The 27,594-nt window shown below is 35.9% G+C and overlaps 1 pseudogene; it reads left to right on the top strand.

Annotated features, from left to right (window-relative positions):
* Positions 1-14,345: 14,345 nt before the first annotated feature.
* On the top strand, positions 14,346-15,168 carry LOC115523725 (annotated as a pseudogene).
* Positions 15,169-27,594: the final 12,426 nt, after the last annotated feature.

Genomic DNA, 27,594 nt, shown 5'->3' with positions numbered 1-27,594 from the left:
TAGACTCTTGTTTTGAGCACTAGCCTCACACCTGGCTCTGTCTGGTCAAATCTTTTTCCAGACCATTCCAGTGCAATTATCCATCACTACAACTATTGCTTCCTGCCCAAATTAGTGCTAGTAGGGTCCATTGTCTTCATAGGATGGTAAATTGGGGGTTCCAACTGGTCCAGACAGAGTTCCCATCATATTTCAGCCCCTCATCTACTGGTGCCACCAGACTTGGAGCTGTCAGAGGCAAATTAAGGAACTTCCTCTTAGATTCCCTCTCTGTTGTCATTTAATTTTTGTCTGTCTTATTTGGTTAAATAAAAACAGATTTCCAACAATCACTTTCCAACCTTCAAAAATTATACATTTTTTATAACATCTCTCCTGTTATAGAAATACCTTTTTATATTCTTTACATAATGTTAGTGCAGTTCTGAAAGGGAGAGAGGCATTTATACATGCTTGTAGTTTGTCTGCTATGTTTTACCAGAACCCTGCAAATTCATTAAACAAACAAAAAACCCAAACAGATAAACAAGAACATATTAGCAGTGATTAACTGACATCTGAGCAGAAGAGCTCGGTGAAGTCTGAGGGAGGCAGACTCATTTCTTATTTTTCTAAGCTATTGATGATTCTTAATTTATGCATCCATTAATTCTTATTTTAATGGCAGATATTTTAGTGGACTCATGGATAGTGTTATAGGAGGATAAACTTTCCTATCTGAAATACAAAATATACAGGGAGACTTGCTGTCATCTAGATCAGCGTATTTTACTTTAAGTTTTATTTCATCCACTTTATTTTTATTTTTACTACACCATATTGCCTTCTGCAGTCAACCTGTTTCCTATCAGGAAAACAAAGGTCACACCAAATAGTTTAAGAGAACCAATACAGGGAGCTGGGAACAGGTAGAAAAACAGAGAGATCAAATGGGATGTTGAGGCAACAGAGTGATTAGTAAATTATAGGCCCCTGAGACCTGGGACAGGGAGAATAAAAGAACTGGGTGGTATCATCGCAGGCCAGGAGGGATACCAGTGGGTATGAGGCTTGATTCATGTCAGGGGTGCCAGATCAGAGCAGGACCGTGAAGTGACACAGTTATTTTAGAGATACTGCCTAAGTGGGAGAAGAACGCTCGGCTTTGCCTTTGTCTTGCCCTACAGTCTCCCCAGGGCATCTCCCTTGGCTGAAGGTAACAGGAAGATAAAGGGCAAGGGAATCTACGAAATATAGAGGCAGAGAATTGACACGGGAGCAAGAACCATTACTTGCTGTCTCAGAACAGTGTCATGATTATAAGAGAATTTAGGTTCCAGTCCAGCAGGACTAGAATTCTTGCTCTGCCACTTACTGGTGTGGCTTCCAGCAAATTATTCAATATCTTTCAGCTTCCATTTACTTATCTTCTGAGTACAATAATAATACGACCTGCATTTGAGAATTGTATCAGAAATTTAAAAATGCCAACAGACATCAAATACCCGGAACCGTGCTGGGAACAAAGACACTTTTAATACATTTTAGCTATCACTATTATTATTACCCTATAAACATTAAGATAAGCCTGACAGTGGACCCAGTTTATAGGGAGAAAAGTTTGGATTCCAGGAAAGTTAAAGCACTGGTTATTTATATGGTTTTTAGCTATGCCTCTTAACTCTGGTCTGGTATCATATCAGAATCAACTAGGGAGCTTGTTAAATTGCATATCTTGGACAACTTCAGTGCAAGCATACCACAATGTATAGGGGATGGGAACAAAAAGTTACATTTAACAAGCTTTTCTGGTAATTTTGTGCAAAAAAATACTTGAGAAACACTGCCAGAGGGCTCCTGAGTAAACAACTCCCTCTTTCCTTATCTCCCAACTACTGAATGAACTGTAGGTATTCAGATTGGTAAGTGATTACATGGGCATTTCTACCGGGATCAAGGTAAGAGATTTCACTACCAAGTTGTCACAAATTTGGAACAGGTTTATGTCTTAACTTTGGTGCCTCTTATAAATTTTTTCTCCCCTTTGGCTCTTTCCACGCTTACTGAAAGCAATAAAAACAGCAATACTATATTTGTGCTTTTATTAATATCCAAGAGAGGGATAAAATTGGCCATGCCGACCTCACAATATCTTGATAGGTTTTGCTGCAATTGTTTTTAAAAGAACACTCCTTTAAAGAGAGAAAGCATACAACATACTTTACAGGAAAACTTAAATATTATGGATTCAACAAAATCTTGCCAGAAATACTCAGAATCAAACACACATGCCTGCTGAATTCACGCTATTTTTTTCTTCTTTGTAGGTATACAGTTTTTCTTTTGTTGTTGTTTTTTTTTTTCTTTTTTATATTTCATTTTTTACATCATAGAATTTCCCTTAATTAAGCCTCACTTTAAAATCATATTGTTAAAAATTAGGTTTTGCTTTTTATTACAAATGAGCTAAAATATTACTAGAATGGTATATTTTGAGTATAAAATAGTATCTTTAATCTGAAGTTGCAAACATTTTCTGCTAAATCATATTCAGTGTTATCTCTATTACTGCTTTAGAGGGCCATGAATAAAAATTATTTCATTGTGGGAAAAATTGAACATAGTAATGGCACGATTGACTCATAAAGGGCACAGACGTATCAGTTCATCTAAAAGCATAAAATTAATAAACTGGTTGAATTTCATGTTTCATTCAATTTAAATAAAATTTATCATAACTGAAATTAGTTTTACGTAATTCAGTCATTGAAACAACCCTAAATCCCAATAAAAAAAATTCTATATAATGTGTATACTGTGGAAGACTCAAAAAGGAACCAAGTTGAAATTAATTACCTGGGTTTGCTCTAATAGTTATAACTTGTATTATTTCCTGTCTCTTCATTTGAAATAAGTAGGTGGTAATGGAATTACTTGTAATTTGTTCCCATTTTCAGACATGCCTAGAACTTAACCAATTGTATTTTTTGTAACCTGAGTTTCCATACCACATTGACAGCTCTCAGACCAGGGTTTTTCAAATATTTTCCATTTGAAGTACTAAATCTGTGACATGGACTCAGAAATTTCCTGGTGAAAAGTACAATTCATGTCTTTAGTTCTAAAGATCATGATTATCCTACTTCCCTTTTCTCATGGAATACTGAGGAAGCTGCCATAAAATCCTTGCTTCCTAAGGGTTTTACACATATTATTAAGTCACCACATCTCAACAACCTGTCCTTTTTCAATGTTCACGCACCCTTTCTATTTAATCCAGACCATCAACACTATCATCTATAACTATTAGACAGTAGCTCAGCTTTCTACAAAAACTTTAGCATGAGATTCAATCTTCTCTCATATCTCTGCCTTCCCTTTGTTCACAGTAAAAGAGGCGTCAATGACTTTTCAATTATTTTCAGCAAACATCGACATCATCACCACTTATGAAATTTTTTCTACTTCTTTTCAGAAATTCTCAGATGGAGTCAACACAAAATATTTCAGACAGAACTATTCTACTTCTAATATCTAAAATAATCTGAACCCGTCTTTTACCTTATAAAGCTGAAAAGCCATTTCTTCTGCAATCAGCACACTATGTACTTTTGTGCAAAAAAAAAATCCATTAGTTACTGTCTACAAGATTAAGTGGAAATTTTCTGACTCATATCAAGATTATCTAACAACTGGTTTCAATTTAGTTTTCTAATCTGTGTCTCACTAATTGAATTTATATTCCCTGAATTGTAGTGTCTCTTTCATACTCTGCACTTGCACATTATTTGAGCTGATACTTTGTCTTTTACCAGAAAAGCTCTTACCCATAATTTTGGTATATCCATATCCTAACTATACTCTGAGAAGATATTTAAAAGTCTTTTTTAAAATTTGTTTGTTTGTTTGTTTATTTATTTATTTATTTATTTAGAGGAGAGAGAAAGAGAGAGCACAAGCCAGGGAGGAGCAGAGAGAGAAGGGGAGAGAGAATCCCAAGCAGGCTCTGTGTGTTAGTGCAGAGCCCAATGAAGGGCTCGAACTTATGAACCATGAGGTCAAGACCTGAGCAAAAACCAAGAGTCAGACGCTTAACTGGCTAAGCCACCCAGGCACCCCTTTTCTTTTTAATTTTTTTAAAAGCGTTTTTGAGAAGATATTTAAATATGAGCTCTTCTATGATATCTTAAGAACAAAACAAGTACTATTTACATTAGTTGTAGTACTATTCCAATTTACAACTGAGGAAAGGAGTCTTAAACAGTTTGCTTTTATAAGGCTATTAAGAACGTTCACTATTTCTGAAACATCATAAGTATTTTTCCCAAATATGTAAATTCATGTAAGGGTAAATTAAACCTAAAGCATTTAAGGCATATAAATCAATTTTTCCTCTCCATTGCAACACTTTCCCATAGTCCAGGCCATCAGCAAATGTCGTTTGGACTCCTGGCCAGTCCTTCCCACCAAACATCCACACTGTAGCCAGAGTTATGATTGTAAAACTTAAATATGATTGTAGCATCTGATAGCTTTAAACACTTGAGTGACTCCACATTACTGCAGTATGGATTCCAGTTTATTCATGTGGCTTCCAAGGCCTTGAGGATATTTTATCCTATTTAGCTCTCATCCCCTCCTCTCCTTCATACCTACCTCTTGAACTCTACAACTCCATTTCCACCAGACTTTTGTTCTAACATTTTATGCTCTTTCACTGCTGGCCTTGGCACATATTATTTCCTTAATTTAGAGCATCATTTTTCCCGGATCCCACAGCAATCTTGGTCTAACTCATGTTTTTTTTTTTTTTTTATTTTGTCTCAAATCCTAGCCTAAATATCACTTCATTTATGAATCCATCCCTTAGGCCATGAGCCTGTCTAAGTACTACAATAACACTATTATAAATATCACACTCTCCCCTGTAGTTAATATTTGTTCATCTCTATCCCCCATATAGAATTACTTCTTTAAGTCCAGGTAGCATAGATTGGTTGTGCTTAATTGTTCTTTCACCACTTTCAATGTGGGGGTGGAGAGTGGTGCAGCTCTTTGTACTACTAAGCAATGCCCTGACATCATCTGGCTGTCCTATCATTCAACTTAATTCGGGCAATATCTACCCAGAGAAAGCATTAGATATCACAGCTCAGGGACTCAGTTTTTTTACTGTCTTCTACTCCAGATGCCAATTGCAAGCCCAAGTTGTTAATCTGTGCTTCTGACCTACTGACTATAGTTTGGCGGTTCCCACAACTCCCTCCTCTGCTTTGATTAACTTACTGTGGGGGCGGGGTGTCACAGACTTCTGGAGAACCATGTACTCACTAGATTATCAGTTTCTTTACAAAGGATTTTAAAGGAGACAAGTCAATACCCAGATGAAGGGATACATAGCCTGAGGTCCTGAGCAAAGGAGTTTCTGTCCTCATAAAGTTTGGGGACTAACAGAGTGGTGCTCAGAAGATCTCTGGTCTAGGAACCTACTTTAGAGCAGTAGAGCAGGGGCACAGCTCTGCATGCCTCCTTCTTGGTTCTCTCGTTATCCTGTTCAGTCCTCTTCATTAGCACTTACCGTATTACATGAATGGGCTCTATTTATTGAACAACCTCCCTAATAGATTGTAAGATACTTGAGAGCTAAAAACTCACATATGATGTGTTAATATCCTCAACACAATGCCTAGGTTAGTGTTTATTGAAGAAAACTCAATGAATTTCTACATCTTTCCCTTTTATTATGTTCCTTTTAACTTCTTTCTTTCTTTCTTTCTTTCTTTCTTTCTTTCTTTCTTTCTTTCTTTCTTTCTTTCTTATTTATTTTAGAGAATGAGAGAGTGCAAGCAGGTAAGAGGGGCAGAGGGAGAGAGAGAGAATCTTAAGCAGGCTCCACGCTCAATGTAAAGCCTGATGTGGGGCTCAATCTCAGGACACTGGGATCATAACCTGAGCTGAAATCAAGAATTAGACGCTCAACTAACTGAGCCACCCAGGAATCCCATATTTATTTCAAATGTTGTCCTAAGGTTCTGTCTTTCACTGCAAACTTGGCCATCAAAATCTATTTTTTCTCTTCGTAAAAGATCAAATATCAATCACATATCTATTCTTTAATTGCATTTCAAGTCACTGTTGTTATCTCTCTCAAGAATATTTGAAGTGTATACCTTATCTTCAATTGAGAGTAGGACTGGTCTCCATTAAAAGAATGCCATGCTTCCCAAAGCAGACAGGCAAGAAAATTTCACTCCCCCTCTTTTCCTAGCTAACTTCCTTTTACCCTTCAGGAAAGAGCTCAAATATACTTCTTCAAACAAGTCTTTCTTACTGTCAGGGTAAGTTAAATTGCCCTGATAAAAGCTTCCACTGTAACTTGAACGTTTCTTTCATATAGCCTACTCATTAAATATTTGTGCAATTACTTTTTTGTTCATTGTCCACCTTTGCCACTATATTATAAGTTCCTTTTGGGCGTCAGGAGGCACACACATTTCTTTCAAAACTATCTTTGGTAAATAACCAGTGACTGTCATGTGGTTGGCATGCCACAAACATTTTTTTGAATTCACCAAAAATTAGTATATCTGAATCTCTAGGTCAACTGTAAATTTAAGGGTTTTGATGGCCAACAGAGCTGCCTTTCTCCTCTCGCATTATTGCATTTAAATAGTCATTTTCATGTTGGGGGCTCAGCATGAGGCTTATGATCTTCCTGAGGACAAGTTTAAGTAAAGAAAAACAGGTACAGACAGGAACGGATGCTATTCTACTCTAGCATAGAAAAATTGGAACTAGAAGGTAATACGTGATAAGATTTAACTGTTAGGGGCACCTGGATGGCTCTGTTGGTTAAGCATCCAGCTCTTGATTTTGGCTCAGGTCATGATCTCATGGTCTGTGGGATTGAGCCCCATGTCGGGCTCTGTGGTTGGGATCCTCTCTTTTCTTCTCTCTGCCCCTCTCCTGATCACTTTCTCTGTCTCTGTCTCTGTCTCTCTCTTAAAATAAACCTGAAAAAAAAAAAAGATTTAAGTGTTAGATAATGAAAGTCTAGTAAGAATAAAGGAACTTTGAAAAATTTCAAAACCCATTTGTTTGATACTAATTTACTTGTTTTCTAATTATGTATAATATAGTGTAATCCAAATCTTAGAGATGCATATAAACAGTTCTTTGTTATTAACAAGTTGAAATTATTTCACTACATTTAAGTAAATATTGTTACTCAAAAAATGCCTTTTTTCAGTGACAGGAAACTCATTCCATTGTTCCATTTTTATTTAACCACGTACCTTCACATTATTAAAATTATTTAGACTAGAAAACATAAAGTGTTACTTGTTAAATAACATCCACCTGGTGGTTCTGATTTTCCTCAGTTTTAAGGTGTCACTTAAAATGGTGTCATCATAGCATATTTAAATACTGCAGCCACATTTGCCTAAAGCATGTACCATATAATATAAAAGTTTATTTTCTATTTTTACTCTTATCTTGTTCCTTTTTATCACTTTCCCTTTAAGTTTCCATGGGAACCTGGAAGGAAAAAAAATAATGTTAAGTATCCTAGATATACCAGTTTAAACAATATTTTTACCTTGGGTTTTAATGGTGGGAAATTTTTATCTCATCACAGACATGAATGTATCGCCTTTAATAGGAATGTGATAACATTTTTCAAATTAGATTTTCAAATTAGTTTTTCCTTTTTAATGCAACAGAATTATGTGATCTGGCTCCTATGTGAAACTATTTGAACGTGAACATGCATATATATATATATATATATATATATATATATGTGTGTGTGTGTGTGTGTGTGTATATATATATATATATATTAAGTTTTTACTTAAATTCCATATTAGCTTCTTCTATACAATACCCCGTAGTCATCACAGCAAGTATACACCTTAATCCCCATCACCTATTTTACCCATTCCCCTATGAACCTCCCTTCTGGTAACGATCAGTTTGTTCTCTATAGTTAAGAATCAATTTCTTGGTTTGCCTTCCTTTCTCTTTTTTCCCCTCTTGCTCATTTATTTTGTTTCTTAAATCCCACACATAAGTGAAATCATATGGTATGTGTCTTTTTCTGACTGACTTATTTCATTTTGCATAATACTTTCTAGCTCCATCTATGTCGTTGAAAATGGCAAGATTTCATTCTTTTTTATGGCTGAGTAATATTCCATTGTTGCACAGCAAAGGAAACATTTGCGAATGTCTTCTCTCATTCTGTAGGTTGCCTTTTAGTTTTGTTGATCGTTACCTTTGCTGTGCAGAAGCTTTTAATTTTGATGAAGTCCCAATAGTTAGTTTTTTATTTTGTTTCCCTTACCTCAGGAGATATATCTAGAAAGAAGTTGTTATGGCTGATGTCAAAGAGGTTACTGCCTGTGTTCTCCTCTAAGGCTTTTATTGATTCAAGTCTCACATTTAGGTCTTTAATCTATTTTGAACTTATTTTTGTGTATGGAGTAAAAAAGTGTCCTGGTTTCATTCTTCTGCATGTTGCTGTCCAGCTTTCCCAACACCTTTTGTTGAAGATACTGTATTTTTCCCATTGTATCTTCTTTTCTGCTTTGTCAAAGATTAGTTGACCATGTAACTGTGGGTTCATTTCTGGGGTTTCTGCTCTGCTCTATCTATTCTGATCTATGTCTCTATTTTTGTGACAGTGCCCTACTGTTTTTTTTATCAGTACAGTTATGTAATACAACTTGAAGTCTGTAATTGTGATGCTTCCAGCTTTATTTTTCTGTTCACAGACTTTGAGTCTGGAGTTCTCTCTTGTCCAGCAAGAGAGCAGGCACAGAATTGAATATGAGAGAGGCAAATGTCCAGGAGGAGACAAGAGCCCTGAGTAAGGGTCTTTGCTCAGTATTATTAGGATCTGAAGGCTTTCATACATCATGGACATGCAGAAAGAGACAATAAAACAATGATCATTAACTCATGCGTGTGAGAGAAAGGGGGCTTCAAAGGTATGCTTTGGTAGGGGTTAGAGTCAATACAAATCAAAGTCCTGGTGCCAAGCAGACAGCCATTTACTTCAGGTACCAGGCACTGTGTCTGTTTATCTTAGCTTTTCTAGGGGCTAAGACAGATAGAGCATGTTACCTCAGGGTTAACAAGGCATTTTTCTTGCTAATTAGCTCTGGGCATTTTTGCCCTGTAGTGGCTTTCTGCTTTCTGCTTTGTTTTACTTAATGATGAATTCTGGGCATTTTCACCCTGCTGTGGCACCTTTCCGCCTCTGCTTGTTCTCCCAAGCTTTCGTCCTTTTGAAGTGGCTTTCTGCTCTATGCTTTAACACTGAGCACTATTGCCCTGTGGCAGGTTTCCCCCCTAAGCTTTGTTAACCCATTGGTGAGAGAGAGAGAGAGCCCAAGCAGGGGAGGGGCATAGAGCAGAGAGAGAGGGGGAAGGATCCAAAGCAGGCTCTGCACTGACACAGAGACCCTGATATGGGGCTCAAATTCACGAACTCCAAGATCATGACTGGAGCTGAAGTCAGACACTTAACTGACTAAGCCACCCAGGTGCCCCTGTTAGGAGTGTTTTGAATACTGATTTAATATCTTTGCTGGTTATCTGCTTGTTCTCCCTGTTTCAGTTTTGGTAGTTTCTACCATTTCTAGGAATTTATCCATATCTTCCATGTTGTCCTATTTGTTGGCATATAGTTTTTTTATAATATTTTCATATAATTGGTTGTATTTATATGATTTTGGTTACTATTTCTGCTTTCTCACTTGTGATTTTATTTATTTTGGTCCTTTCTCTTTTCTTTTTGATAAATCTGGCTAGAAGTTTATCAATTCTACTAATTTTTTCAAAGAACCAGTTCTTGGTCTCTTGGTCTCATTGATCTGTTCTGGGTTTTTTGTTTACTTCTATATTATTTATTTCTGCTCTAATGTGTATGATTTATTTCCTTCTGCTAGCTTTAGGCTTCATTTATTATCTTTTTTCTAGTTCCTTTAGGTGTAAGATTAGGTTGTGTAGTTGAGATTTTTCTTGGTTCTTGAGGTCGACCTGTATTACTATATATTTCCCTCTTAAGACTGCTTTTGCTGCATCCCAAACATCTTGGAATGTTGTTGTTTTCATTTTCATTTGTTCCCATGTATTTTTTTATTTCTTCTTTTATCTCCTGGTTGACAAATTCATTGTTTAGTACCATGTTGTTTAACCTTCATATATTTGTGGTCTTTCCAAATTTTTTCTTGTTGTTGACTTCAAGTTTCATAGTGTTGTAGTCAGAAAGGGTGCATAGTATGATTTCAATATTTTTTTTTAATTTTTTGAGGCCTGTTTTGACACCTAGCATGTATTATATATTCTAGAGAGTGTTCCATGTGTACTTGAAAAGAGTGTGCATTCTGCTATTTTAGGATGGAACGTTCTAAATATATCTGTTAAGTCCATCTAATCTAGTGTGTCATTCAAAGCCATTGTTTCCCTGTTTATTTTCTGTTAGGATGATCTGTCCACTGATGTAAGTGGGGTGTTAAAGTCCCTTACTATTGTGTTGTTTTCAATGAGTTACTTTAGATTTGTCATTAATTGTTTTATATATTTGGGTACCTCATTTTGGAAGCATAAATGTTTATAATTGTTACATCTTCTTGTTTGATTGTCCCTTTATGATTATATAATGCCCTTCTTCATCTCTTTTTACAGTCTGTGTTTTTAAGTCTAGTTCGTTTGATGTAAGTATTCCTACTCCAGCTTTCTTTTGACATCCATTTGCATGATAAATAGTTGGCATTTTCTCACTTTCAATCTGCAGGTGACTTTACATCTAAAATGAGTCTTTTGTAGGCAGCATACAAATCAGTCTTGTTTATTTATCCATATATCCTATGTTTTTTTTTTATTGGAGCATTTAGTCCACTTACATTCAGAGTAATTATTTTTATATAAATTTTTGTAATGTTTATTTATTTTTGAGAGAGAGAAAGAAAGAGACAGAGTGCAAGTGGGAGAAGGGCAGATAAAGAGAGAGGGAGTCACAGAATCTGAAGTAGGCTTCAGGCTCTGAGCTGTCAGCACAGAGCCTGATGAGGGGCTCGAACCCATGGACCATGAGATCATGACCTGAGCCAAAATCAGACACCTAACCGACTGACCCACCCAGGAACCCCTAGAGTAATTATTGATAGATATGTATTAATAACTATTTCATTACTAGTTTTGCCATTGTTTCTGGAGACTTTCTCTGTTCTTTCCTAGTCTTTGTCACTTTCTGTCTTTCCACTTCCTTTAATATTTCTTGCAGGACTGGTTTAGTGGTCACAAACTCCTTTAGTTTTTGTTTGTCTGGGGAACTATCTCTCCTTCTATTCTGAATGATAGCCTTGCTGTATAGTTTTCTTGGCTGCAGATTTTTTTCCATTCAGCACATTGAATATACCATTCTACTTGCCAAGTTTCTGTTGAAAGATCTTCAGCTTGCGTCATGGGTCTTCCCTTGTAAGTCAGGGGCTTCTTTTGTCTTGCTGCTTTTAAGATTTTTTTCTTTATCACTATATTTTACAAATTTAATTACAATATGTCTTGTTGGCCTGTTGTTTCAATTTTGATGGGAGTTCTTTGTGCCTCCTTTTCCTTCCCCAGGTTAGGGAAGTTTTCTGCTATTATTACTTGGGATAAAATGTCTGCCCCCTTTTCTCTCTTCTTCTTCTTCTTCTGAGACTCCTATAGTATAAATTTTATCATGTTTGATGGGGTCACTGAGTTCCCCAAGTCTATTCTCATGTTTCGTAATTCTTTCTTTTGTTCAGCTTCACTATTTTCCATTATTTTGTTTTCTATGTCACTAATTTATTTCTCTGCTTCTTCAAGTCTGTTGTTCATTGCATCAATCCTGTTTACAATCTCAGTTATTGTTTTCTTCATTTCTGATTGATTCTTTTTCAACTGTTATCTCTGTGATAAGGGTCGCCCTGATGTCTTCTATTCTGTTCTCCAGCCCAGTGAGAATCCTTATGATTATTGCTTTCAATTCTCCATCAGCCATGTTATTTGTATATGTTTCACTTAGATCTCTGGCTGTGGACTTATCTTGTTCTTTCACTTGGAATAAATTTTTGTGTCTTGGCATTTTGTGCAAGTCTCTACCTTCCCCCCCACCCCCGTGTTACAAAATCTAGTTATACTGTTTCTCAATGTAATGGCCTTATGAAGAAGAGTTCCTGTAGTGCCCAGGACCTGGCACAGCAGGGAGTGTATCTGGTGTGTGGTGCATGTGTTCTATGTTGTGTTTTCACTGCTCTATCCTTCAGGCCAGTCATCTGCAAGGGCTACCCTTGCCTGTAGTGGGCAGTATTTGGTCCCTGCCCTGAATATGGTTGAGTTTTAATTAGGTATGCTCTGCTCTGCTTGTTAAATGAGACCTGACACCAACTCCACCAGAACTGAAGCCCTGCAGACCTCTTTGGTCAGAGATGTGGTATGAGCAGGGTTTGTGTTGGTCTTCTTGGGAAGGGACTGGGGCAAGCTTGATTGATTATGGCAGATCCATGGGAGCTAAGGGAGTGGGGTTGATGTAAGTTAGGCAGCCTATGGCAGTGCTGTGTTGCTTCCCACAGGTGGCGCTGTGTTTACGTTGAGGAACTTGTGAGGGAAATAGTACTGGTCAGCTCCTTTGTTCCCAGAGAGGCATCTCTGTGAATGCTGCCTCTTAGGGATACACTCTGAGAAGACCCAGGGAGCCCCAGGCATTTTTCAGACTGCTGTTTCTATGCTGTCTGCCCCTGGGTTGTTTACCTGTCTTTTCTCCAGGAGCAGCACAGTGTCTTCTCACTCAAGCTCATGGGCCTTTAAAACTCCAGGCTTTAAGCTCCACTGATTGCAAGAACTCAGGAAATTCCACCCCTTTTGTTTACCAAGCCAGTGGCTTTGAGGAAGCATTCTCCTGTGTGCTCCCCTGTGTGCCCCTCTCTCACCCTTTCCTGTGACCACAGCTCCCTCCTCTCCACAGCACTTTGTTTCTCCCCCAAAACCCTATCTCTGTACTTACTACCTTCTTCATTGTGGCCTCTTCTCTCCCTTTAGTTCTGGAGCTTGTTCTGTCAGTCTTCAGGTCACTTTCTGGGGCATGTAAGATGATTTGATAGTTATCTAGTTGTGTTCATGGGATGAAAGGAGACTTCTATGGTCTAAGTACCTGACAATTGGCATTTTTTTATTGTAATATAAGTGCCTGACATTAAGATTTTGATTCCTGAGGCATCTATTTAAAAGGGTTCTGTCTTGAATTCATTTGTGCTTTTTTGAAGTGTGATGTATATCATTATTGAGCTCAGTAATTTTGATGTTTGTTTCCATTTATTCCTCTAATGTTAGGAATGTGTAAAATTTTGATTAAGTGCAAAGAAAACAATTGAGGAACATCTTGGGAATTGATTTTCTTGTGACAAAGTAGTAGTAGTCGGTAGTAACAGGCAAAAACAACTAGTTTTAGAAAAAAACATAGTCTTTTCTTACACTTCTAATATGTGAGTATTCATATCTACAAAGTGAAACTACTTTAGAAATCAGAACAAAAATAAGATTGCACTGAGTGCATGATCTGATAGTTCCTTTAAAAAAAATTATTGATTCCATTTATTTCCTTTCTACATACTTTACAAGAGGAAAAACTGGCTATTATCCTTAAGATGAAAAGCATGTAAAATTATTTTCCATAAGTCTCAGCTCCCATAAAAAAGCAATAAATAAATAAATAAATAAATAAATAAATAAAGCAGTAATACAAAGGCAGATATAAAAAAAATCATCATTTAATTAAATACCTCAGAGAAATTTTAAAATATTTATTGGACATAATTAAGGCAGACCGTCTATTTTTCCACAGTTTTACTTGTATGTAGTTTCTACTTCATTTTTTGACAATTGAGAATACATTGAAATATTTGTTGTTTCTTTTTTTGTTTCATAAAACAAGCATGTGCCTCATAATAATTGGCCAAAGCAGAGTTCATTTGAATCTTCAGTTAAAAGGCAGAACTGAATTGCTTTCCAGTTCAGCCCCAGACATTTTCCAGTTGAAGTATCAAAGGAGAGGTTACCTGTGTCTGCCACCACCGATTGAAGTATCACACACATGGCACAGACTTACCACTTTGTGGAGGTCTTTCCAAAGGAGGGTTTAAGTCCTCACAAAGGTTTCCTAGAGTGTATAACACAAAATCCTAATTTCTTAGACTTTAAAATGTGTTGCATTATTGGAAAATATTATGAGGTTCAAATTGGAAAGCACTGAGGTAAGTAATACTAACCTATTCTCTTTACTGCAAGATTTTTCTGAGACTGCCATTTTGATGCCATTATAAAGAGCAAAGAGAGCTCTTTTTCTTGGCACCTCAGAGGTAGTGGGCTGCTTCAGGATGAAGCTGAACATCTCTTTCCCAGCTCCTGGCTGCCAGAAACTCATTGAAGTAGACGATGAACACTACCTTCATATGTTTTATGAGAAGCAAATGGTCACAGAAGTTTCTGCTGATGCTTTAGGGGAATAATGGAAGGGTTATGTGGTCTGAATCACTGGTGGCAATAACAAACGAGGCTCCCCCATGAAGCAGGGGGTCTTGACACTGGCCTTGTCCGCCTACTGCTGCGTAAGGGGCATTCCTGCTACCGACCAATGAGGACTGGAGAAAGAAATCACAAATCCATTCGGGGTTGCATTGTGGATGCCAATCTCTGTTGTCAACTGGGTCATTGTGAATAAAGGGGAGAAGGATATTCCTGGACTCACTGATACTACTGTGCCTTGTCGTCTGGGGCCCAAAAGAGCTAGCAGAATCTGCAAGTTTTCAGTCTCTTGAAGGAAGGTAACGTCTGTCAGTGTGTGTGAGAAAGCCCCTAAACCAAGAAGGTAAGAAACCTCAACCCAAAGCATCCAAGATTCAGCATCTTGTTACTCCATGTGTCCTCCACCACAAACGTTGGCACATTGCTTTGAAGAAGCGGCACCAGAAGAAAAACAAGGAAGAGGCTCAGAATATGCTAAGCTTTTGGCCAGGAGAATGAAGGAGGCCAAAGAAAAACACCAGGAACAGATTGCCAAGAGACAGAGGCTGTCTTCGCCGAGAGCTTCTACTGCAAAGTCTGAGTCCAGTGAGAGAAGAGAGTGTTGTAAGAGGAACAAATGAATAAGATCAGACATCAGAATGAATGAATGAATGAGTGAATAGCAAAAAGATAGTTTATCATGTAATGCCTACTAAAATAAGTTGAGCACAGTATGATTTTTAATGAATATTGCTAATTAGTCTCTCCTTGCTCCCAGCACTTTAACTAAACGATTGTTTTAGGTAACAGGTTTTATTTCAGGACTAGTAGAGATACTATTGTTTTTTGGAAATTATTTATCCTGGATTTCTCCATGAGTAAGGTGACAAGATATTTCAAAAAGGTTAGTAGTTTCCAAGGATCTTAAGGAGAAATGCTGTTTAGTGGAGTTTAAAAATAAAGAATAGCATTTGTACTGTTTTATGAATTTGGGATTCATCAGTTTATTAGTAATTGTTAAATATATGGAAAATCAGGAGATATTGGATGTGGGGGACAAAACTATAAAAAAAAGAAGAAAGACCTGAGTCTACAATGCTGGAGAACATCAATGTTTAAGAACCATGTGAAAAGAGATGTCAAAAGGGAAATGAAAAGGCATGAGTCAGACTGGTAGAGGAAAAGAATAAATATTAGGAAAAGATAATTTCTAATAATAAATAATAATACTGTATTCTAGTAACAGCTTGATATATATTGACACAGGGAAGTCTGTGTATTATAAGATTGTTGCACACTTACATTTATAATTTTTCTAAAACCTTTATTAATTTATAAGCTAAAATTGAAGTTACATAGCATATGTTTTCTCTACACCACGTTTGTGTATATGCGTGTGTCTGACTGTATAAAATAGCCTGTGAATGCATTGAATTATTTTTACCAATCAATTTATACAGAAGTCAGATTCTATTATAATCAGAATCAATTATTATGCTGTGGTAGTTAGCTGTAGCAAAGAATGTGTTTATAAAATATTAAAAGGGCTCCCAGGGACTTACACTTTATTCATTAATTTTTTAAACTTACAATTTTGAGAAAGTTTATATGTTTGTAAAATACAGAGAATATTATGAATCTACATGAGGGCATCATACAATTTCAACAATTATTAAGTCATCTCATTTTATCAGCAATATTTTAGAACATAGATTTAACATATAAAGACGCTATTTAAAAAAATGAGCTGCCATACCATTATTGCTGTTAAAAAGCTGAGGTTTTTAAAGCAGTGCAACACAAATTGAATATTTGACATAAAATCTCAAATATTCCAACATTTCTCACCTATAGTTTAGCTTAATATCATCAAATGTCTAGTCAGTGCTCAAATTTACTCAATTGTTTCATAAACATGTACATATGTGCTTCTTATTTGCTATGTATGTTTATTTACTTATTTATTTATGGTTAAGAATTGTTTGTTTGAACCAGGATCTCATACGTTTTAAACATGGCAATTGGCTATTATATCTATGAAATACATATATATATGTGTGTGTGTGTGTATATATATGTATGTGTATATATATATATATATACACACACACACACACACACACATATATTCTACAGATTCCTCCTTGATAACATTTGTTCTCCTTGAACATTTTGTGAAGAAGTTGAGTCATATTTTCCATAGAGTTTTCACAATCTGAATTTTTTTATTGCATCCTCATGCTATACTTGAACTCATTTTTGTATCTCTGTATTTGATATATCTTTTATACATTTTCATAAATATTTCCTATAAGTACGCATTTCATACCTTTCCTCTATAAATTGGTACTTAGATCTACTATATTGCCTATATATTATTACTTAGATATTGGACTATTTTTCAATTTTTGGTCAAGAATAGCTCTTGATTGCGGTAATTTCATCAGGAACATAGTAATTGGCTTGGTCTCTCTTTGAGATGTTAACAGATACTGATTATCATTAACCTATTATTTTAATTAAGTGTTACATAATGGGGACCTTCTAACTTTGTATCTCCCACTTAATTGAAAAACTGGAATAATTCTATAAAAAGAAACATCTGTGCACTGAAAATTGCAAGACACTGATAAAGATATTCTGTGATTATGGATTAGAAGAATTAATATTGTTAACATGTTTATAATACCTAAAACGATGTACAAATTCAATGCCATCCTTATTAAAACCCCAATGGCATTTCTCACAAAACTAGAATAAATCATTCTAAAATTTGTATGAAACCACAAATGATCTGGAAAACCAAAGTAATGTTGAGAAAGAAAAACAAATCTGTAATTATGACATTCCCTGATTTCAAACTATATTACAAAGCTATAGCAATCAACATGTATGGTATTGGCATAAACACACAGATTAATGGAACAGAATTTGAGATACCATAAATAAATCCACATATAATATGGACAATTAATATATAACAAAGGAGTCAAGAACATACAATGGAGAAAGGACAGTCTGTTCAATAATTGGTGCTGGGAAAACTGGACAGACACATGCAAAAGAATGAAACTAGATCACAGTCTTTCACCTTATACAAAAATTAACTCAAAATGGATTAAAGAGTTGACCGTGAGACTCAAAACCATAAAATTTTCAGAAGAAAACATAGGCAGTAACTCCTTTGAGATCAGTTTTTGTGATGTGTTTCTGGCTCTGACTGCAAAGGTAAATGTAATCAAAGCAAAAATAAACAAATGGGCCTACATCAAACTGAAAAACTTCTGTGTGGCAAAGGAAGCTTTTGTCAAAATGAAAGGCAACCTACTGACTGGGAAAAGATATTTGCAAATTATATATCTGATAAAGGGTTAATATCTAAAATATATAAAGAACTCATACAAACAAAAATAAAACAAAACAAAACAAAGCAACAAAAACTCTATTAAAAAACAGACAGAAGATCTCAATAGACATTTTTTTCCCAAAGAAGACATACAGATATCCAACAGGAACATGAAAAGATGATTATTATTATGATTATGATCACTAATTATTAGGGTAATGCAACTCATAATCACAATGAGATATCTTATATCTGTTAGGATGACAATTATCAAAAAGACAAGAAATAAGTGTTGGAGAGGAAATGGAGAAAAGTTAACTCTCATGCACTGTTGGTGTAAATGTAAATTGATGTGGCCACTGTAAAAAACAGTAGGAGATTCCTCAAAAAATAAAGAATAGATCTACCATATTTCCATCTGTTCTACTATTCTGGATATTTATCCAAAGGATATGAAAACACTAATTCAAAAAGTTATATGCACCCCTATGTTCATTGCAGACTATTCACAATAGACAAGAAATGGAAACAACCTAAGTGTCCATCAGTGGATGAATGGATAGAAAAGGGTTTTATAGACACACACACATACACACAATGCACACACACACACACACACACACACACACACACACAAGAATACTACTAAGCTACAAAGAATAAATCTTGCCATTTGTGACAACATGAATAGACCTTGATGGTATTAAGCTAAGTGAAATAAGTCAAATACTGTCTGATTTTACTCATATGTAGAACCTAAAATACAAAACAAATGAACAAACAAAAAACACAAAAACAAAATCATAAAAACCAAACATAATTGATGGTTACCAGAGGTGAAGAGGGGAGTGATGAAATGGCTCAATGTGGTCAATTGCATGGTGATGAATGATTATTAGACTTTTGGTCATGATCACTTTGTGTTGTTTACAGATGTTAAATTATAATGTTGTACACCTGAAACATATAATGTTATATCCTAATTTTACCTCAATTAACAAAAAAAGTCAAAATGGGGAAAATATCTTTATCAACAATTTGTTACTCTAAAGTACAGGTAATGAGGAATCAGGGTAAATACTGGATTTTTCCAATATATATAGGTTTTGAAAATAAATTTTATTTTTTAAATACTTTCAGAATTACGGAAAAATTGCAGAAAAGTAGAGACCTTCCATTAAACCCAAACTCAGTTTTCCTTTTTCTTAACATCTATCATTAGTACAGTATATTAGTTACAATTACTGAACTAATAGTGATAAATTATTATTATTAGCTAAATTGTGTGCTTTATTCAAATTTCCTTTGTTTTTACTCAATAATCTTTTTCTGTTTCAGGATACCACATCATATTTAGTCACCATGTCTCTTAGGTTTAACTTGGTTCTGACAATTTCTCAGAATATGCTTATGTTATTGATGACCCTGACAGTTTTGAGGAGTACTGATCAGGTATTTTATAAAATGCCTGTCATGATTAGATTGAGGTTGTGGGTTTTTGAAAGGTAGACCACAGAGATAAAGTACCTTTTTATCACATCATATCAGTGGCGTATACTTTCAACATGACCTATCATTGTTGATGTTGACATTGATTGTAATGCTATAGTAGCGGCTGTTAGGTCACTCTACTGTAAAGATATCTTTTGATATCTTTTGATATCTTCCCCTTTCCAGTACTCTGAGAAGGAAATCACTCTCAGCAGCTCATGGTTAAGGAGTGCAGAGCTACATTCTGCAAGGGTGATTTGTCTTTTGCCCCACATTATTTATTCAATCATTTATTATAAAATAGTATGAACCTGTGGACATTTTTATTATTTGGATTATAACTCAGTACTTCTTTATGTATTCAAATTATTTCACCTTTGATCTCTGAGGGCTTTTTCATTTGATTTTTGTGTCCCTTTGATGTAGCTCCATCAGTGTGTGTGTGGAGGGAAGTGTTTTCACTTCTGTTCTTTCTGGCATTACAAGATGTTCAGGTTCATATTATATTTTTCCTGTCCCAGTTCTAAAATCAATCATTTCTTCAAGGATCCTAGGTTCCTTTTGTCAGAGAATTATAATAGAAACTAAGTTCTGTGTACTAGGCATGTACATTGTAATGGATGTAATTGTTTCTAGGCCCTCTCAGAAATACTGAACTTTATATATATATAATATATATACTAAACTTTATATATATATATAATATATATAATATATATATTATATATAATAGATATATAAATATTTCTCTATATAACTGTTTATACATATATAAATATTTCTCTATATAACTGTTTATACATATGCAAATATTTCTCTATATAACTGTTCCTATATTAAGCTAAATAAGAGTTCATACTGATGTCTCCAACTATAATCCATTACCACACTGTTCATTATTGCTTATCTGTAAACTTCCAGTCCAACAGTAAGAATCTGTCATGCATTTACTTAATTATCCAATTCTAATATTCATGTACAGTAATATCAGAAATATTAACTTGTACTCACAAGGGAAATCACTTCAACATCTAGGCCATGGTGCTTATGTATTGCTTCCTTTACTTTTACAGACTCTCTTCATTTCCAGAGTTACTTAAGTCAGCACCTCTCTCTCCACCCACCACCTTTAGTGAGGTGGTTTCATACATTGGGAATACAGTTAAATTTTATCATCATGTTCTGCATTCCATCTGGGGATTTCCCTAACTTTTAAATTATTTCTATTGATAATCTTACATGGGGCGCCTGGGTGGCTCAGTCGGTTAAGCATCTGACTTAGGCTTAGGTCATGATCTCACAGCCCGTGAGTTCGAGCCCCGCGAGCATCGAGTCCGGCTCTGTGCCGACAGCTCAGAGCCTGGAGCCTGCTTGGGATTCTGTGTCTCCCTTTCTCTCTGCCCCTCTCCCGTTTGTGCTCTGTCTCTCTCTCCCTCAGAGATAAATGAACATTAAAAAAGAATTTAGAAAGTCTTACACAATAAAGTCTACTTTTTATGCTATAATGTTAATGGGATTTGATAAACACATAGTGTCATGTATTCACCATTAGTGTCATAGAAGATAATCTTAGTGCCCTAAAAGTTTTCCTGTGTTTCACCTATAAAATCATCACTTCCCTATGCCTAAACCCTGGGTACCACTGATTATTATTATTATTTTTTTTTGCTGTCTCTATAAATTTGCCCTTTCCAGAATATAGTATAATTGGGATTATTTATGTGTAACTTTTTCAGATTGGCTTCTTTCACATAGTAATAGCCATTAAAGAATCATTCATGTATTTCCATGACTTGATACTTCATTTTTATTTTCATGAGATACTATTTTTATTGAGACATACCTCAGTCACCTATTGAAGGACATCTTAGTTGCTTGCAGTTTATGATGATTAAAAATAAGGATATTATAAACATTTGTGCACAGGTTTTTGTGTAGACATGTTTCAGATTAGTTGAACAAGTACTTGAGGGGATTGTATGGTAAGACTATGTTTAGCTTTGTAATAAACTGTCAAAATCTTATGAAAAGTCGCAACGTGAATGGAACTAGAATGTGTTGTGCTAACTGAAATAATTCAGTCAGAGAAAGACAAATGTATGATTTCATTCCTCTGTGGAATTTAAGAAACAAACCAGATGAATATAGGGAAAGGGAGGAAAAATAAGATAAAAACAAAGAGGGAGGCAAACCATGAAAAACTCTTAACTACAGAGAACAAACTGAGGGTTGCTGGAGGGGAGGTGGGGGGGAATGGGCTAAATGGGTGATGGGCATTAAGGAGGGCACTTGTTGGGATGAGCACTGGGTGCTGCGCTGGGATGAGCAATATTAATATATTATACGTAAGTGATGAATCATCGAGTTCGACTCCTGAAACCAATACTACACTGTATGTTAACTAACTTGAATGTAAGAAAAAAAAAGTGGCTTATCACTTTTCATTTCCACCAGTGATGACAGAGATTTCTTGCGCTGCCTTCTCCCCAGCTATTGATATCTTCATGTTTATTTTTATTTTTGCACTGTAACCATTCTAATAAGTGTGTTGTGATATTTAATTCTTTTATTTGCAATTTCTTAATGATAAATGCCATTGAACGTCTCTGCATTTGTTTATTTGCCATTTGTGTATCTTATTTGGTGAAGTAGCTGTTCAGATTTTTTGTCTATTTTTTAGTTGAATTTATCTATTATTGAGTTTCAGTTAAGTTTCAGTAATTGTTTGTATATTTACTTTAAACTACTTCATGTGAAATGTATTTTATTGCAAATATTTTCTATGAGAGTATGACTTGTTACCTTTGTGACCACTGCATTGCTCACGGCAGTTTTTAATTTTAATAATGTCCAACTTCTTTAAAAACTTATTTATATTCAAAAACTCATTGCTAAACTTAAACCATCTAGATTTTTTGCTGTTTCCTTCTAGAAATCTGCAGTTTTGCATTTTATGTTTGAGTCTATAATCTATTTTGAATTAATTTTTATGAAAAGTGTAGGTTATATATCCAGGTTCTTTTTTTGCATATGAATGGCCAATTGTTCCAACACCACTGTTGAAAATATTACCATTTTTTCCATCGAATTACCTTGGAGCCCCTGCCAAAGATCAGTTGCTTATATTTGTGTGGTTCTATTTCTGGGCTCTCTATCCTGCACTTTTGATATATGTGTTGATTCTTTTTTTTTTAATTTTTTTTATAACGTTTATTTATTATAGAGAGACAGAGAGACACAGAGCATGAGCAGGGGAGGGGCCGAGAGATGGAGAGACACAGAATCTGAAGCAGGCTCCAGGCTCTGAGCTGGCAGCACTGAACCCCACCCGGGGCTCGAACTCACAAACTGCGATATCATGACCTGAGCTGAAGTCAGATGCTTAACCGACTGAGCCACCCAGGAGCCCCAAATATATGTGTTGATTCTTTCTCAGATAGTATATGGTCTTGATTGCTGTAGCTTTCTAGTATATCTTGTAATCTATTAGTGAGTCCTCCAACCTTTCTTCTTCAATAGTATGTTGGCTTCTCTAGGTCTTTTAGAGGAAAGGCTTGAGTATTAGTGAGTCCTCCAACCCTTCTTCAATATTATGTTGAATTTTCTAAGTCTTTTAGAGGAAAAGCTTGAGTGATGGGCTGAGGGGGGGGGAGGGGTGCACTATGTAAATTAGCAAAGAATGCAAAGTGACCTAAAGAATAATTCACACGTGCTTTACACTTTCAAACAGGATTCTGAGAGTACTTAGGTCACATCATGGTAATTGAGTAGGTAAAGAAGGTATACCTGCAACTTAAGTAAATTGAACATAACTTTATCTATATGGTCCCATTGCAATTAAGAGAAGAATACCCTTGGGGCAACTGGGTGGCTCAGTCCGTTGAGTGTCTCTACTTTGGCTCAGGTCATGATTTTGTGATATGTGAGTTCGAGTCCGACATCAGACTCGCTGCTGTCAGCCTGTCAGCGCAGAGCCCTCTTAGGATCCTCTGTCCCCCTGTCTCTGTACTTTTGATGTCTAACTGTGGTTTTGGAAGTTGCTTCAGACGTTGTGTAAGAAATAAGAGTAAACAAAAGAAAAAGGAACTAATGAAACCAGAAATGTAAACTTTAAAGGGAAAAAAATCCTATATATTCTCATCTAATAACAAGAGAATATTCCTCACACAGGTACAAAAAATAAACCTAACAAAGACACCTTATTCGGGTTTTCCCTCAGGGATAATATCAAAAGTATGTTTAAAAACCGGCCCAGCATAGTGGCACCTGACCGGCTCAGTGGGTGCAGCATGTGACTCTTGATCTCGGAATTCTGAGTTCAAGCCCCAAATTGGGTGTAGAGATTACTTAAAAATAAAATCTTAAAAAGCAAAACAAACAAAACACAAAAACCAGCCCAGCACAGACACTGATCAAACCAAACACATCTAAATACCTAAACTTCCTCTAGTGATTCATACGTGCTGTACATCAGGCCTAACTCTCTCTTTTGACACAAATTGTGAGAGTGGAAAATTCTAATTCCCTTTCAACTATTCAAAGTGATGTTACCAGTAGCTCAATTGCCTTTCAATACCAAACCAAATAGAGATTCTCTTGAAATCTGATCTTACATATCCTTGATCTTTAAAATGATTTTTCTAAGTTCCTTAAGTTTTTTCAAAAGGCGGAACTGATGGATGTATTTTGTGCTCACTGAGTTTCTTTTCACTAGATAAGAACTTAAAAGGAATTTCTGTCAAAAGAAAAAAAGATGATTTACTTTATTTGATGTGACTGTTTCATCCATCATAAAATTAGCTTGCAGTAATTCAGCTCTTAAAATGGCCTTTTAAAAGAATCTTGGTAAGTTGACAAGACTATTTTTACAGTTTTGTTTCTTTAAGAATTACGCTGATTTGTTAGTTTTTCTCAAAAATGCTCAGGCAATTTGAAAAGAGCAAAATACATAATAATAAATTCAGCTTGTATGGGGATGAATAATACCCTAATCTCCAGTAGATAAAACTAGGCTTTGAGCTGTTAAAATTTTAGCTGATGCAAACTATAAATCTAAACTTCTGATACTGTATTTCAGGGATAGTTTGGCATCAGTAAGGGGACATTTTTAGTAAGATTAGAAAAATAACTCCATTAAATAAACACATCAGAATTTATTAAGCATTTGCAATATGCAAACAATTGTGGTAGATGTGATAGATGCCATGGAGACTATAACAAAATAAAGAATGCCCGCAGAAATCTCATAATCACAACCAAATCCAAGATATGAAAATTTTGCTTGCAATAAATAAGTCACTTTATGTAACGTGAAAAGTAAATCGTGAAGTTTTGGTACCTTTTATTTACAAGCAAAACTAAGTTAAGAACATCTAAACCAAAAAAAGAAAAAGAAAAAGAAAACATATCTGTAAGTTTCAGTAGCTTTGCCATTTTCATTAGATATCTTGAGATGCTGCATAATATATTTAAATATAAGGGAATGACAGAAAGTGAACCAACACGAAAGTCTTTATTTAAATATTTCAGACAGTGTTGAAAAATGACTATGTGGAGAAAAAAAAAAAAAAACTTTTTCTTGAGATACAAGTTGAACAGAAAATGGCTAGAGATTGCCTTCTTATAATGGAGTTCTTTAGTTTACTTATACAACTTCTTATTTGCCTATTAAAACCTCAGAGTAAATCTAACAAACATCATTTATGCCACTGAATTAAGAATAAAATAAAACAGAATAAAATAAAAGAATAAATAAAATAAAGACTATAAATCCAACAAAAATATCCACAAACATATTAAATACATAAAATTCACTGTGTAATCAAATCCCCAAATATGTCAACTCAGTCATTTTAGTGCAATAATTTTATAGTTCAAAGAACTAAAGAATCTGTCTGTTTGTTGTCATGTGAACTCTCCCTGGTTTCTCTGCTTCAAAAACAAAATCAAGGGGTGCCTGGGTGGCTCAGTCGGTTAAGCGTCCGACTTCAGCTCAGGTCATGATCTCACGGTCCGTGAGTTCGAGCCCCGCGTCGGGCTCTGGGCTGATGGCTCAGAGCCTGGAGTCTGCTTCGGGTTCTGTGTCTCCCTCTCTCTCTGCCCCTCCCCCATTCATGCTCTATCTCCCTCTGTCTCAAAAATAAATAACTGTTACAAAAAAATTAATTTGGGCAGTTTTTCCTGTTTTATCTGATTAATGTGGTATCTCATAAGTGCATATAAAGTTTGTTTTTTTCCATCCCTGAATACCTCTTTGTGGTCGACCTGATGGGATAAAAGTAGACAATAGACATACAGGTTAATTCCTTATGGAATTGAAGCAAAACGATATAAAAGCTGTATATAAGGAAAAGCACCATTATTTTTACTGATTACAGCAAAAGACCTTTCTTCTCTTGAATAGCACTTTGGAAATTCACATCTGGAAATTGGAAGCTGGCATAGATTCCATTACAGTAACTTTCATTGTTTTGGGGCAGGCATTTCATCAGTGACAGTTTACTTGAGAGCATTAAATATACTTTAGTTTGCCAGAATAAGACATACTTTTTCTCGCACGGCATTTTGAATTCTTTATGTGTGAAAAAGTATAACCTTTTTTCAAAATTTTGATCTAATGATGTTTAATGTTCAGTATTTTTTCAGACTTACAAGTTATGCGGTGAAAAGGGAGCAATTTCTAATCATTCCTAGGCTCAAGATATTGAGCTACACATTTCAATAGGCACTAAGAATTCTGGTTACTTAGGTGAAATAGATTACTGTGATTTCTCTTCTTTTCCTATTATCTTGCCAAATCTACTAATTATATTTTCCTCCAATATTTAAAACAAATGTATTTGCTGGGTGATGGTTATGAGTAGCAACATTTATTGGGAACTTATTCTATTCGAGATATTTACAAAATTTGTTCATGTAAAACTCATCACCATCACAAAAGGATTTTCTGGTCCTTCTGACTGTATAATTTAATAATAGGAAAATAAGTGTGAGCTCCCTAAAATCAATCAAGAAATATTACTTGGATTAGTAGAGTGGGAAACAGAAGAATAGATGTCCCTTCACCCAAGAAGCTAAGGGTTCAATAGTGAGGTTAGGCAATGTTGGGTTACATACTGTAGGATGAGGAGTCCAGCTTCAGTGCAAAATGCTCTGTGGGGCTGGGGAATGCCTGGGTGTTTGTCAGCTAAGCTTCTGACTCTTTTCTTCTTATTTTTTTTTAATGTTTATTTATTTCTGAGACAGAGAGAGACAGAGCATGAGTGGGGGAAGGGTAGAGAGAGAGGGAGACACAGAATCCAAAACAGGCTCCAGGCTCTGAGCTGTCAGCACAGAGCCCGAGGCGGGGCTCAAACTCCCAGACAGAGAGATCACGACCTGGGCCAAAGTCGGATGCTCAACCGACTGAGCCACCAAGGCGCCCCTAAGCTTCTGACTCTTGATCTCAGCTCACGTCTTGGTCTTGGGGTGGTGAGTTTGAGCTCCGCAATGGGGCCTACTTAAAAAAATACAATGTGTGATACTTCAGGCCTTAACATAAATAGGCACCTAAAAAGCCTTTACCTGGCAGACCTCATGGGAGAGAGCTGCCTTCCTCACACCAGAGTTGGTACATAGACAATGCATTGCAGTCTTTGAAGAGACTTGCAGTCTAGAACTCAGGATCTCTGATTGGTCACCCTCTCATACATAGCTGCATTCATAGCCCAGGTGCCTTCATTTGCCAGTGTCTTTATGGAGGCCTTCCAAAGGCATTTATGTCAAAACCTCTTGCCAACTGGAGGTGAAGGCAAAGAAACTTGAGGACACATTTTCTTCACTCAGAGTCGGTACTCAGTACTTTCCATGCCTAGTCTTTTCCCCTCTCCCTTCCCTAAGCCCTCCAGGTTCATAAAACCGGAGGATCCATTTGTTTTGGGGTCCCTTTGCTGTGAAACATCTTAACTGGTGCCATTCCATAGGGAAGAGTGGATTGGGGGAGTTAGTACTTTCTCTGGTTTAGCCTATTGGCCCATGTTTAAAGGCTTGACGGTTACTTTTATTTTGACTTGTCTTAATCAACTACTCTGACAACTGGCAGCTTAGCTCTGTTGAGCTCCTAACACAGGAAAGAATGTGCATAAAAAATATCTCAGTGCATGGGGTGCCCCGGTGGCTCAGTCGGTCGAGCATCTGACTTTGGCCCAGGTCATGATCTCATGGTTCATGAGTTTGAGCCCCATGTCAGGCTCTGTGCTGAAAGCTCA

This window comes from Lynx canadensis, chromosome C2, assembly GCF_007474595.2.
Source record: "Lynx canadensis isolate LIC74 chromosome C2, mLynCan4.pri.v2, whole genome shotgun sequence".
NCBI classification, from domain to species: Eukaryota; Metazoa; Chordata; class Mammalia; order Carnivora; family Felidae; genus Lynx; species Lynx canadensis.
Note: the sequence above shows the minus strand (reverse complement) of the source record. Positions and strands in the feature narration are given on the sequence as shown.